Below are 15,588 nucleotides of genomic sequence, written 5' to 3' on the forward strand. Positions count from 1 at the left end.
CTGCCTCCTGTTGGGTAGATTGAGCTGCTAGGGGTAGAGTAGAGCTTACTGGATTGTTGCCTGGAGAGAGTTTGAGGAGTGACACATGGAATGCAAGGTGTATGTGAGACCCCTTGCGAAGCTGTAGTTTGTAGGCAACCTTGCCCACCTTGGCTATTACTTTGTACAGGCCTTAAAATTTGGGGCTTAGCTTAGTGACCGCCTTTGGTGATATAGTCTTTAGTGGGCTTGCCTCAAATTTAAATACACCTTATCCCTCATAGAGAAAGACCTCTCACTTCTCTTTTTATCTGCAAATTGTTTCATCCAGTTTTGAGCACTAGCTAGCTCCTTCTTTAGGGTGTGCATTATCTGCTGCCTCAAGCCAAATAACTGTCCACAGTAGCCACTAAGTTATGGCTCCCTTCTACTGGTAATATAGGGGGTTTATACCTGTAGAGTGCTTCAAAAGGTGTTAATTTCAGGGAGGAATGGTGTTTGGTGTTGTACCACCATTGTGCCGGAGAGAGCCATTTATGTCAATCGGTAGGAGGCATTAGGCTTACACACCTTAGATACATCTCTAAGCACTGATTGGTCCTTTCAATCTTCCCATCCATCTCCGAGTGATAGGTGGGAGACATGTGTAGCCAAGTTCCTAGGGATTTCATTAGTTTTTTCCAAAGTAAACTTGTGGAAATTTTGTCCCTATTTGAAACAATTACTTGAGATAGCCCATGTAATTTGCCCACTTGGTCTGGGAATGCCCTTGCCACCTCTTGTGTGGTGAAGGGATGAGATAGGCCCAAGAAATGGGCATACTCTGTTAACTTGTCAACCACCACTAGCACACAATCTTTACCCTCTGATTTTGGCAAGCCCTCTACAAAATCCATGCTGATATGGGTCCATGCCTGATCAGGTGGGCTGAGGCTGCAACATCCCTAGGGGGGGGGGTGGATGTTTTTGTGTTTACATCGGTGTCACGACCCCAAGGATATATTAGTAATATATGTCATATGTTTTCCTTATTAGTTGTATTTTTTGTTGTTGTTAGCTTCTTCAATTGTAAGCCTATAAATAGTCTCAAGTAGTTAGAGGAAGTATGCTTAATGAATGATTTGAATTCTCTCATTTTCCATCTCCTAATTCCCCTAGTTCTTTCTCTCTTCTTCCTCAATTCTGTCCGGTTTGTTCTTTCCCTCCTTTTTTGCCCTATCTTCCTTTAATTCTTACCAAATTCCTTCCTAGACCCTAGGCAAATCCTAGGGTCGTAACAATCGATTGCAAGTATCACAGCTTTTCACATATCCGTCATTGCTCTTTTCAACCCAGTCTAATAGAACAGCTGTTTAACCTTGCTGTATGTATTTTGTACCCTTGAATGGCCACCCACAGGGGAATCATGTAAAGCTTCTAGTACCTTCTACCTAGGGATCTCATCCTCCCCAATCACCATTCTCTCTTTGTATCTTAACAATCCATTCCTCAATGTATAGCCTGGTCTGCTATCTTAGTCAAGAGCAAGTTACTCCATCGGCTCCTTGATCCACTCTTCCTTGGTGTAGCTGGATGTTACTTTTCGAAACCAATCAAGAGCAAGGGAGGTAATAGCAACTGAAGCCCCTTCTTCCGAACACTGAGAGAGAGCATTGGCTGCCTTGTTCACATGGCCTCTCTTGTGTTGCATAACATAATCAAACCCCATTAGTTTTGACATACATTTTCTTTGAAGATGGGTATGAAGTTTCTGCTGCAACAAAAACTTTACTCTCATGATTTGTCCTTATAATGAACCTTTCTCTCTCAAGGTAATGTCTCCACTTTTCAACCGCTATTAGAACAACCAAGAGTTCCTTATCATATAAACTGAGACCCAAATGTTTAGAAGCCAATGCTTGGCTAATAAAAGCTAAGGGCCTACCCCTTTGCATCAAAACTGCTCCCACCCCACAATCACTTGCATCTGTTTCAGTATGAAGGGTTGATTGAAATCCCAAAGACTTAATGTAGGTACCTCACTCATGGCAGTTTTCAATTTCCCAAAAGCTTCCTTCGCCGTCTCACTCCAATGAAATCCCTCCTTCAACAATTCTGTCAAGTGTTTACTGATGATGCCATAGTCTTTGACAAACCTTCGTTAGTACTTGGTAAGGCCGAAGAATCCCCTTTGGGCTTTCACATTGGCAGGTCTTGGCCAAGCAGTCGTGGCTGCTACCTTTTCGGGGTCTGTGCTTACTCCTGCCCTTGAAATGATGTGGCCTAGATACTCCACTTGGGTTTGTGCAAATGCACATTTGGACTTCTTAATGTACATCTTATTGAATCTGAGGACTTGTAGGGTGGTCCTTAAGTGCTCTAGGTGTTTGGAGAAGGTAGGGTTGTACACAAGAATATCATCAAAGAATACTAAAATAAATTGGTGTTGGTAAGGCTCAAGTATTTGGTTCATAAGGCTTGAAAAGTTGCTGGAGCGTTGGTTAATCCGAAGGGCATTATCAAGAATTCGTAATGTCATCGACTAAATGCAGTTTTGTGGATATCATTGGGGTGCATTTGTATTTGATGATATCCTGATCTGAGGTTAAGTTTAGAAAAAACTTTGGTTCCATGCAATTCATCTAACAAGTCTTCAATAATTGGTATAGGGAATTTGTTCTTTATGGTTAGGGAATTGAGTTGGCGATAATCAATACAGAACCGCCAACTGCCATCTTTCTTTTTAATTAGGAGCAAGGGAGAGGCATAGGGGCTGGTACTTGGCTGGATGATAGAGGTGTGTAGCATGTCTTTGATCATTCTTTCAATTTTTGGGGGGTATCTATAGGAGTGGATGTTAATTGGCTCAGCATTAGGTTTTAGGTTGATGGTATGATTAATCGGTCTTGGGGGTGGTAGAGACTTAGGTTCCTTAGACAAGTCCCCAAATTCATCTAAGAGTAAATTAAGAGAGTCCAATTGAGTTACCTCCCAAGGAGTTTGTGCGGAGCCCATCGAACTTAGCACGAGCTTCCCATCACCTTCTGTGTTTTCCTCCAGTTCAACAACATGTATGGAGAAAAGCTAGGCCAGTTGTGTCCATTTTCTCTTGAACAATTTGTGTAGCCTCTTGCATGTGATCATCTTACACATTCCTGCCTCAACATTGTCAATTAGGGTCGTCCTCCTCTCTCCCTTCTTGAATGTCACTTTCATCTTATTAAAATCAAAGCAAATGGGGCTGACTTCTCTCATCCAATCAACCCCTAGAACCATATCACATCCCCCCAACTTCAGTAAACGTAGATTAGCCTCGAAATCTTCTCCCTGCACTCGTCGATTTGCACAATACCTTCTACCTGTTAGCTACTGTGACTGATAGGGGCTGAGTCCCTCCCCTTGAGACTGCATTTCAACTTCTTAGCTATCCCTTCATCTAGGAAGTTGTGAGTGCTTCCGCTGTTAATGAGGATCATCAAACTACTCTCTCTTGCTTTCCCTTTCACCTTGATAATCTTGTTAGTGGCCACTCCCCTTAAAGCATGTAGGGAAATCTCCACCTTCTCTTCTTCTCCTTGATTGTTTTCTTCTTCTTCCCCAACATCTTCTTCGGTTCCATCCAACAACAGAGACCTGCTAACCTCCTATGCTCCACCAAATTCCCCAAGAATGGCTGAGGGTGCCGCCAACCCCTTGCTGCCCTGTCCCATGGTTCCTCCACTTCTACCCCGCCTTCTATTGTCTTGTTGTAAGGGCATCACCTGCCACCCTTTATTCACTCCCTTCTGCTTCTTAACCAATGCCTCTACAGTTAGCTCTTGTAATTTGGCACATTCAGAAGTTTGTTGAAATGTTTTCAGTTGGAACATCTTGACAGTGGGGAGAATTTCTTCGTTCTAGCCACTAATAAAGCTTGGCATGAAATATCCCTTCGTAAGGATGGGATTTGAGAGCAACATGAGAGCCTTCAACTCCTCAAACCTTTGTTGATAGGCTTGCATCGATCCCCCTGCCTCAGCTTATTGAACTCCTCTACCACGTCTAGCATTCCCTTTTCACCAAACCGCTAACACAAGCCATCTACAAATTCCCCCCAAGAGCACTTGTCCTTCACTCCATGCCTTGGTACCATGCGTCTCTCATGTCATTTAGATAAGCAGCTGTGAGTGTCACCTTCTGTTGCTCAACCACATTGTACATGCTGAACATCCTCTCGCATCGCCTCACCCACCACCTTGGGTTATGGCCATCAAATAGGGGAATCTCTATCTTACGCATAGGCAGACCGATTTGATGCAATTCGGTTCCAATTGCCTTGCCTCCTTGCTCCTACATTCTCCTCCATCATCTGATGTTCCATCTCTAACTCCGTAGATCCCTCCATAGCCATTTAAGATTGGCTTAGACCTCTCTCTCGGAGGAAATTCAGGTGAAATTCTTACCTGAGTTTGGTGCGAAAGCATCAATTCAAATTATTGCATCTGATCTTTAAGGGCTTGTCCCTGCTCCCTTATCTGATCCTCTAGCCTCATGGTCTGCGATCTGTTGTCCTTGCGCCACACATTCACAACTCTTTCGATCCTCCTCTCCACAGAATTTTGCAATGCCTCCATACGGTTTTGCATTTCCACCATTGTTGTTGTCACTTGTTGGAGCTACGAATTTATCTTCTTCATCCTAGTTCCGTTCGCGATCACCCACTTCGATTGCCCAAAACTATGCTCTGATACCAATTTGTCAGGATGTGATTCTGACAAGGAAAAGTTCTCTCGCAATTCAATGAGAATTGTGTGGGAATTGATGAACCGAGAGCAAAGAAAGAATAGAGAGAGAGAGAGAGAGAGATCAAGAGACTTGGGAGGGAATAGAATCAACTGTATTCCCAATCAATGCCTCCAAGGGGCGACGAAGGTTGGTTTATATACGGAGCCTTGGCACCAATATTTGAATATTACATTTGAATTTTAATCCATATGCTATAACTTCCTTCCATCCCCTTATTACAATAATGCCCCCTATCATTTCGCCTTAGTAATGTGTTATTTACTGTCTCGTGACATTTAACAAACCTAAGTCGCCACAATTGTTACTTCCAGTTCAGCAAACCTAATCTGCTTCAGAAATTGCAGCTAACTGTTGCCTAGATTTGAATCAACCTTTCAATTCTAATCAGAATTACAGCTAGACTATCGAACTGATTCAATCTCCTAAATCACCTGTTGCAATTGGAATTACTGCTAGGCTATTGAACTGATTCAATCTCCTGGAATCCATTCTCTAGCAATTTACTTCAGAATTACTGTCTCAATTCAACTGAAAGTATCACCTCTGATCAATTGTAACTGATCGTCGACGATTGCACTCTGTTGGTCAGTGATCGCTCAAGATCCGCTTTGCCTTCCTTCTCGCCTTTGTCACATGCAGCAACTTAGATCCAGTTGCTCTGGAACAATAGCCAAAACCTAAATATCAACCGCCAAGAAGCATAAGAAAACACAACCAAGAATCAACCTTCTGTTTCACCTGCAAAATTCGAACATGAACTGCTGGAATTCCCAGTTGAGGAACGATCGGCTCTATTCACCTTCAATTCTAAGCTCAGAACTACTTTGCTCTCTCTCGGTTACGATAGGTCTTTGATTCCTTTAGAATCGAATCAGAACAGTTAGAGATTACCTCAATCAATTCCGCAAAGAGTCGTCAGCTCAGTTGTAATCTTCCGAGAATTTGATCGACTCTGTTGAATTAGCTGCACTAAATATCCGAAATTGCCTGCAGAATTATCTTCACTACATCACGGCTATGAATCACCTGTCACACTTCCGCTCTGCCGCTCTGATCTGCCTTCAAATTCACTCAGAATCACTGTTGGACTCACCTGGTCTGCTTCGCCTTCAATTCCAAGCCTAGATCATCGGAATTTGCCTGAATGTTAACTAGAAATTTCTTTGCTCACAGCCGAGGGACGATCAGCTCTGATACCAATTGTCATGTTCCTAGGGTTTACCTAGGATTTGGAATGGAATTATGGAATAAATTGGGAGTGAGAGAATAGAAAGGGAGGGAGAAATCAGAAGAAGGAGAGAGAATTCAGAAGAAACAAGAGAGAGGAACAGATTTCAAATTCATTCATAAGCTGCCTATTCTCTACTTCTTTAGCCTATTTATAGGCTGTTACATCATTTCAGTTAGTAATAAATTGAAAGTACAATATTACCACAACCTAAGGTACAATAAAGGAAAAATACATGTAATAGGACAATTACTCCTATGCCCTTGGGGTTGTGACTGTGTGCAATCATAGTTTAAAAAAGACAGAATTGGAAATTAAGTTATGCACAATAATGCATATATGCGACTTAGATGGTTTGGTCAAGTGAAGAAAAGACCAATACATGCTCCTATTAAGGAAATGGATGGAAGTTTATAGCAAAAAAGTTAGAGAAAGACTTGTTAAGACCGAAGCACAGTTTGTACCCAATAACTCACTCAAATACTTACCAAATCAATTGCAATGCATACACAAAACAGAAAGTAAAAAAAAAAAAAAGACAGAATTTGAAACAAAAAAGAAGATCAAACCATAAGTCTTGCACGTAGATTTTACCCTGGTTCATGCCATGGAAATGACACTACATCTAGCAACTCCACCAAGAGAACAATCCACTAAGAATGAAAGAAATCAGTACAATGAATCACTTGCCCTCTCTTACAACCCGAGTACAATTCTCTCAAAAGACTCCAAGAACTATCCTTCTCACAACTCTCTCTCTTTTTCACTACACTCGAACAAGAGAATGAAATGATTTATGATTGAAGATCATAACTGATCCCTTGCCCTCATATTTATAAACTAAAAGGGGCGGACCAAGCTAGGCATATAACCGACTCTTATAAAGTCTAAACTACCCCTAATATTTTCAATTAATTACAAATATATCTTGCACACTGACTGCCATTCGATCATCATCGTAGTCTCCTTTGATTTCTTCGAATCTTCCAGCGTGCTAAACTCGGGCAAAACGTCAACAAATCTCCACCATTTTGTCTTGAGTAAACCTAGAACTTTATCACTCTTGTTCTGCTCTCCCTGGAAACCTGAAAAATGATCAATCAAACAACATAAAACTATACCAACTTTAAACAATGATTCAGTTTGAACATGGGAACAACTTTAGTAAACATGTCAGCTACATTATCATTACCTGCAACATTAATAAGATCAATCTCCTCCTTCTCAAGAATTTCTCTTATAAAATGGTACCTAATGTCAATATGTTTAGTCTTCTTATGGTGGCTTTAATTTTTAGCCAAGTGTATAGCACTTTGGTTGTCACACTTTAGAATAACCTTTACATTATTTCCTAGGAGCTCACTAACCAAACCTTTCAACCTCAATGACTCTTTAATAGCCTCGGTTATTGCTATATACTCTGATTCAATGGTTGAAAGTGACACAACCGGCTGAAGATTAGTCTTCCAACTAATTGTTGAGTTCCATAATTGAAACACATAGCCAGTGGAAGACCTTCTCCTATCTAGGTTTGATTTATAATCTGCATCTGTATAACCTATAATATTCGACTCTTCTAATTCCTTAGCTCTACCATAGACTAAAACCTTATTAATTGACCCCTTTAGGTATCTAAACACCCACTTTACAGCTGTCCAATGTTCCTTCCTCGAATTAGCCATGAATCTACTTACCACATTCATAGCATGGGCTAAGTTCGACCTAGAACACACCATAGCATACATAAGGCTGCCAACAACATTAGAATAGGGAATTCTTTTCCATTTCTCTTAGGTTCTCTTCATTCGTTGGAGATTGGGCATGCGATAACTTGAAATGATGTGCAAAGGGTACATTTACCACTTTTGAATCCAACATATGAAATTTCCTTATGATTTTCTCTAAATAGGCTTTCTGGGATAGCTGGAGGGTTCGGTTATGTCTATCCCTAGTAAATTTCATCCCTAAAATTTTCTTAGCCTCTCCTAACTCTTTCATTTCAAAGGATGACCTAAGTTTCAGCTTTAAACTTTGGATTTCAGCTGGTGAATGACTTGCAATAAGCATATCATCTACGTATAACAGGAGGTAAATTGCTACTTTAGTGGAAACATGCCTAAGGTAGACACAACAATCAAATGAGCTTCTTATAAACCCTTGACTTAGCATAAATGAGTCAAATTTCTTGTACCACTGCGAAGGAGACTGTTTTAGTCCATATAAGGACTTCTTCAACAAGCAAACCTTGTCCTCTTTTCCCCTAATTTCGAAGCCTCTAGGCTGATTCATTAGAATTTCTTCTTCTAACTTGCCATGGAGGAATGCGGTGGTAACATCCATTTGCTCTAAGCAAAGGTCTAGATGGGCTATCATAGCTAGCAAGGTTCTTATGGAAGTGTGTCTCACAATCGAAGAAAACACTTTGTTGAAATCTACCTTTGCTACTTGGGTAAAACCCCTTGCTATTAGCCTAGCTTTATACCTAGGCTTAAGGCTATCTCTAGCTCCTTCTTTCACCTTAAATAACCATCTACAACCTACTATTCTTTTTCCCAAGGGTCTATCTACCAACACCCAAGTCTCATTATTTTTCAAGGATTCCATCTTAGCTTCCATGGCAGCCTTCCATTTCTGAGATTCCTTTGAGTTTATAGCCTCTTCATAAGACTAAGGCTCTTCTCTAGCCATCCCATCCGCACTTAATAGTGCGTATGCCACTAAATTAGGGAAACCATATCTCACTAGTGGCCTACTAATTCTTCTTTGCCTATCTCGGCCTACATTATACCTTACAACAACAACATATCCAGCCTTTATCCTATTATGTGGGGTCGGCTACATGAATTCTAGACTTCCATGTATTTCTATCTTTTGTCATATCTTCATTTGAGATCCATACACTTCATATCAAACCTTAATGTCTCCCTCAAAGTCTTTTTAGTTCTGTCTCTACCTCTTTTTTTGATTAATTGTTCCATTTCATCAACTCTCCTCACAGGAACGTCTCTTGGTCTCCTTCTCACATGACCAAACCATCTTAGTCTAGTCTCTCTCATCTTCTCCTCTATTGGCACTACTCCTATCTTATTACGAATAATTTCATTTCTAATTTTATCTTTTCTTGTATGGCTGCACATCCATCTTAACATCCTCATCTCCGCTACACTCGTCTTTTGCTCATGTTGGTATTTGACTGCCCAACATTCTGAGCCGTACAAGAAAATTGGTCTTATAGCTGTCCTATAGAATTTTTCTTTCAATTTTAATGGGATTTTATCATCACATAACACCCCCGATGCATTTCTCCATTTTAGCCAACCTGCCTTAATTCTATGTGTGACATCCTCGTGAATTTCTCCATCTTTTTGAATCACTGATCCCAAATATCGAAAATGGTCTTTTCTTTGTAAGATTTGGTCTTCCAATTTTATTATAACATCCTCCACTCTTGCATTCTTACTAAATTTACATTCCATATATTCTGTTTTTTTTTTGCTTAATTTAAATCCCTTAGATTCTAAATTGTTTCTCCATAACTCAAGCTTAGTGTTCACTCCTTCTTTTGTTTCATCCACCAACACTATGTCGTCTGCAAATAGCATACACCATGGCACATCTGTCTGAATATCTTTAGTGAGTTCATCCATTATTAGAGCAAATAAGTATGGACTTAGTGCAGAACCTTGATGCAATCCTATTGTAATTTTAAACGGTTCAGTATCCCCTCCGCATGTTCTGACCCTTGTCTCTACACCACGATACATGTCCTTAAGGGCTTGTATATAGGCTATTCGGACTCCTTTTTTCTCTAAAACCCTCCATAATACTTCTCTAGGGACCCTATCATAGGCATTTTCTAGATCTATAAACACCATATGTAGGTCCTTTTGATGATCCCGATACCTTTCCATTAGGCGCCTCAGTAGGTATATAGCTTCCATTGTTGACCTACCGGGCATGAAACCAAACTGATTTTCTGAGACCTCTGTTTCTTTTCTGAGCCTCTGCTCTATTACTCTCTCCCAGAGTTTCATGGTATGGCTCATTAACTTAATTTCTCTGTAATTTTCACAGTTTTGAATATCTCATTTGTTCTTATATATAGGGACCGAAGCATTCTTCCTCCACTCATCTGACATCTTTTTTGATTTAAGAATCGCGTTAAATAATTTCGTTAGCCAGGAGATACCATCTTCTCCCATGCATTTCCATGTTTCTATTGGTATATTATCCGGTCCCACCGCCTTATGATTTTTCATCTTTTTTAATGCTTGCCTTATTTCATTTGGACTTATGCGTCGATAAAATGTATAGCTCACGTTCCCTTCGGAGTTACTAAGATGTCCCAACCTAACTCTTGTGTCGCCAACATCATTGAATAATTTTGTGAAATACTCCTTCCTTCTCTCCTTAATCGCTCCCTCATTCACTAATACATTTTGATTTTCATCTTTTATGCATTTCACTTGATTTAAATCCCTTGTTTTTCTTTCTCTTGCTTTAGCTAATTTATATATATCCCTTTCTCCATCTTTTGTATCAAGTCGTTTACATAGATTCTCCTATGCTTTTGACCTTGCTTCACTAACAGTTTTTTTTGCTGCCTTTTTTGATTCTTTATAATTTTTTTGATTTTCTTCATTGTTGCACTGATATACAGCCTTACAGTAATTTTTCTTATTTTTAATTTTCAATTGCACTTCTTCATTCCACCACTAAGACTCCTTAAGGTTAGGGGCTCTACCATTTGTCTCTCCAAGCACTACCTTTGCTGTGTTTCTCAGGACATTAGCCATTTCTCTCCACATTTGGTTTGTTTGTCCTTCTCCATTCCATTCTCTTCTACCCTTTAATTTTTCTTTGAAAATTAGTTGTTTCTCCCTTTTTAAATCCCACCACCTGATTCTTGGATTTTGTTTTATGTGATTTTTTCTTTTCCAATTTCTTACTTGGACGTCAAGTACTAGAAGTCTATGTTGAGTAGTCAAACACTCTCCTGGTATCACCTTACAATCCCTACAACATACCCGGTCCTCTTGTCTCATGAGGAAGTAATCTATTCGGGTGCTTGATGTGACATTTTTATATGTGATTAAGTGTTCGTCCCGTTTTTTGAACCTAGTATTGGTTATGATGAGCCCATATGCCATTGCAAAATCTAGAATAGACTTATCCTCATTATTAATTTCTCCAAATCCATGCCCTCCATGTACCTCTCTATAGCCGTTTCCGTCTCTACCCATGTGACCATTTAAGTCACCTCCTATAATCACTTTCTCTCCTCTTAGTATCATTTGTATGAGTCCCTCTAGATCCTCCCAGAATTTTGCTTTTATCTCCTCACCTAACCCCGCCTGTGGTGCATATGTACTAAAGATATTCATAGTCATTCTTCCTGGAATAACCGTCACCATAATAATCCTATCCCCTATTTTCTTTACATCCAATACCTCATCTACTAAGCTTTTATCCATAATGATCCCCACTCCATTTTTTGCTCGATCATTTCCTGTGTACCATATTTTATATCCATTTTCTGACAAAGTTTTTGCTTTTTTCCCTACCCATCTCGTCTCTTGAAGGCACATAATATTAATCTTTCTCCTAATCATCACATCTACCACTTCCATAGCTTTGCCTGTTAATGCTCCTATGTTCCATGACCCAATCCTTAATCTATGATTTTGTTTTTGGCTTTGACTTTGAATTTGATTTTGTTTTTGATTTTGATTTTGTTTTTGGTTTTGGTTTTGATTTTGATTTTGTTTTTTGTTTTGATTTTGATTTTGATTTTGATGTTGGATTAACTTCTTTACCCACATCCGTCCAAGCAAATGCGGGAACCCTTGCTCATTTGTCACTACATCCGGGCGTCGATGCAGCGGCCCTAGCTCACTTGACACTACACGCGAGCAGTGTAGCGCGTCGCTATGAAGGGTTACGTCCACGCCCAAACGTTTTTTCTTAATTTGTCTAGAGTTCATGTTTTGGATTCGACTAAATTTTACGTTGGTTGTCGGCTACCTAACACAACCCTCCTCCTTTATCCGGGCTTGGGACCGGCAGTGGATAACATCCCCAGGCGGAGTTGGCCTACATTATACCTTGCTTCAATTAAATCTCCAATTGTATTTGATGAACTAGCACTGTCCACGTATTGGTCTTCATCATAACTCGATGAATGCCTCACATCTATAGATCTGTCGAGGCTATTTCGGCTTAAGGATCCTTCACCAGCACTTGGCTGGTCCTAAATAGGTTCCAAGGGAATATCATTTACAACAACATCATCCTATTGTTGTTGTTCAAAGTTTACAACTTTTGCCTTCCCTTTCCTATCCCTGTTCTCCTTATCTTGATCAATAAAGGAAATCTCATCAAATTTTACATCTCTACTTATCATGGTTCTAGTCATTTCTTCTTCTAAATTTCACAACTTATACCCCTTAACCTCTGATGGATAACCAATAAACACACACTTCTCAGCCCTAGGTTCTAAGTTGCCTTGTTTTACTTGAGCATAAGCTATGCACCCAAACACCCTAAGATGATCTAGGTTTAGCTTATGATTATTCTACATTTCATAAGGTGTCTTAAAAGTTATGGCTGATGAAGGTGACTGATTTATCATATAAGCTATTGTAGCAATAGCCTCTCCCCAAAATGTTTTTGGAAGCCTAGCATGAAACAACATACATCTCACCCTTTCTAGGAGGGTCCTGTTCATGCTCTCAACTAACCCATTTTGCTTAGGGTTACCTGGGGCAGTAAGGTGCCTAAAAATGCCACTCTCTTTACATAATTGGGTGAATTCTTTATTACAAAATTCTAGGCCATTATCAGTACTAATGACCTTCAATTTTACACCCTTTTAGTTTTCAATCATAGTTTTCTAGGTCTTAAATGCATCAAAGGTATTATCTTTGGATTTCAAAACAAAGACCCAAACCATTCTAGAGTAGTCATCTATTATAGAAAGGAAATACCTAGCTCCACCATGAGTTAAGAGTTTGACTAGGGCCCCATAAGTCCGAATGGACATATTCAAGGGGGCCTTTAGAGGTATGGAGGGCCTTCTTAGGGAATTTTACCTTCACAGATTTTCCATAGATACATGATTCGCATGTATCTAAATCTGTTATTTTACCGGAGCCTAAAATCCCTTGACTAACTAGTTCTCTAAGCCATTGGATACTCATATGAGCCATCCTAAAATGTCATAGCTTTGTGCGCTCATAGATCTTATCTTCCCCTATAGTCACATCCCCACATAATGTGGAAGCTATCATAACAAATATCCCATTTTTCAGGACTGCCTTCATAGATACAAGTGATCCTCTAACTACCTTGAGAACATCACCATGGCCACTATAACTATAGCCACTCTTAGCTAGCTCCCCTAGGGAAATCAGGTTTCTCTTTTAAGTTATGGACATATCTTACTGATGACAGGGTCCTAACTATCCCATCAAACATCTTAAGCTTAATGTCCCCAATTCCATTTATGCTTGCTCTTGGTTATTTCCTAACAAAACCTTCCCCCCACCAATGTGTCTACAATTCAAGAACCATTCTATATGGGGGTGACATATGGAAAGAACAACTGGAATCTAATACCCCCACCTCTTTGTCCGAATGTCTTTATACCACAAGAGCATCCGAACTATCATAGTTAAAATTATATATAGAATTTGAGAATTCTGGTTTACCTTTATCTGAAAATTCCAGCTTTTTCTTTGGGCAATTTTTCTTTATATGCCTTTCCTCATGGCAGTGAAAACATCTAAAGTTTTTCTTACCATTTCTTGACTTTGATCGAGACTTCCCCTTAGCCTTAGGGTCTCTTTTTTCAGATCTATATCTAGTTGTAAGGGCATCACCAACAGATTTCTTCATCTTTACTTTCTGCTGCAGCTCTTTAGAATTCAGAGCACCGATAACATCCTCTAAGGATATGGTGTCCCTACCATGCTTTAGAATGTCCACAAAATGCTCATATGACTTAGGTAATGAATGCAATAGAATTAGGGCCTTATCCTCCTCTTTATATGATATATTTAGGTTTTCCAAATCAAGGCATAATTTGTTAAAATCATCAATATGGTTTTGGAGCTTTTGCCCTGCTTGCATTTTGAAAGTAAAGAACTTAGCTTTCAAATATAACCTACTGGAGAGAGACTAAGTCATATATAGGCTTTCTAACTTAGACTACAATGCCTTGGCAGTTTCCATCTTGGACACTTCTCTTAGGACTTTGTCCCCTAGATTCAAGATTAAGGTATTAAAGGCCTTTTCACCGTTTTCTTGCCTGCAACTATTTGCTTCTAATTTCTGTTCATTAGTAGCTATTTCAAGAAATGGTTTCTGGGGTTCTAGGGCTTCTTTTAACCCTAGGTTTCCCATCAAGGCTTTCATCTTTATCCTCCAAAGTCCAAAATCATTAGTGCCATCAAACTTTTCAATATCGTACCGGGCAGTAGGGACTGCAGAAGCCATGATAGACAATTATTCTATAGGTTTATAAGGTTTTTTGATGGTTCTTGTTTGAGTGACCTTAGCTTTGATACCAGATTGTTAAAATTGAAGCACAGTTTGTACCTAATAACTCACTTAAATACTCACCGAATCAATTACAATGCATACACAAAACAGAAAGTATATGAAAGACAGAATTTGAAATAGAAAAGGAGATCAAACCACAAGTCTTGCATGTCGATTTTACCCTGGTTCATGCCATGGAAATGACACTACGTCTAGCAACTCCACCGAGAGAACAATCCACTAAGAATGAAAGAACTCAGTACAATGAATCACTTGCCTTCTCTTACAACTCGAGCACAATTCTCTCAAAAGACTCCAAGAGCTATCCTTCTCACAATTCTCTCTTTTTTTCACTGCACTCGAACAAGAGAATGAAGTGATTTATGATTGATGATCACAACTAATCTCTTGCCCTCATATTTATAAACTAAAAGGGACGGACCAACCTAGGGATATAACCGACTCTTATAAAGTCTAAACTACCTCTAATATTTTCAGTTAATTACAGATATATCTTGCACACTAATTGCTATTCGATCATCATAGTCTCCTCTGATTTCTTCTAAGCTTCTAGCATATTAAACTTGGGCAAAACATCAACAAGACTAAGCAAAATTTGGTGAAAAACTCTTACACATGACATGGGTTATAATGACTTACATAAGATATGTTCATAATAAAGATGATTGGTGAGTTGAAATCATTGCAAATATGCACACACTATCTAGTCGGATAAATGTTTCGCAGGTTGTTATTTGTAGTGTTTTAGAAGGAGAAGGCACAAGGCATGGTGTTTTATCTTTGGTGGGGCCACAGAGTGAACAACCCAAGCCAAAGAAATTTTGAATTTTTAATATTTTAAAAATAAAAAGTATATAAAAAAATAAAAAAAGCTAGAAAATGAAGAAAAATATTAAAAAGGAAACATGACAGAATAAGCATAAAATGAACACATTACAAGGTCACAAAAGAGAATGATCTGAATATGTGAGGTGCTTGTAATCAAATGGTATTAGTTATCAGGGATATTTTTTTTGCTAGTATGCAATAACAAATAAGAGTGATTCACCAGAGTT

The 15,588-nt window shown here is 39.2% G+C and overlaps 1 protein-coding gene across 1 annotated transcript in view; it reads left to right on the plus strand.

The window, feature by feature from the left end:
* Nucleotides 1-15,588, plus strand: part of LOC127805864 (DExH-box ATP-dependent RNA helicase DExH5, mitochondrial-like) — a 93,196-nt gene that overhangs the window by 15,060 nt on the left and 62,548 nt on the right. The window lies entirely within an intron of this gene.

The sequence above is a fragment of the Diospyros lotus genome, chromosome 7 (genome assembly GCF_014633365.1).
Source record: "Diospyros lotus cultivar Yz01 chromosome 7, ASM1463336v1, whole genome shotgun sequence".
NCBI lineage: Eukaryota > Viridiplantae > Streptophyta > Magnoliopsida > Ericales > Ebenaceae > Diospyros > Diospyros lotus.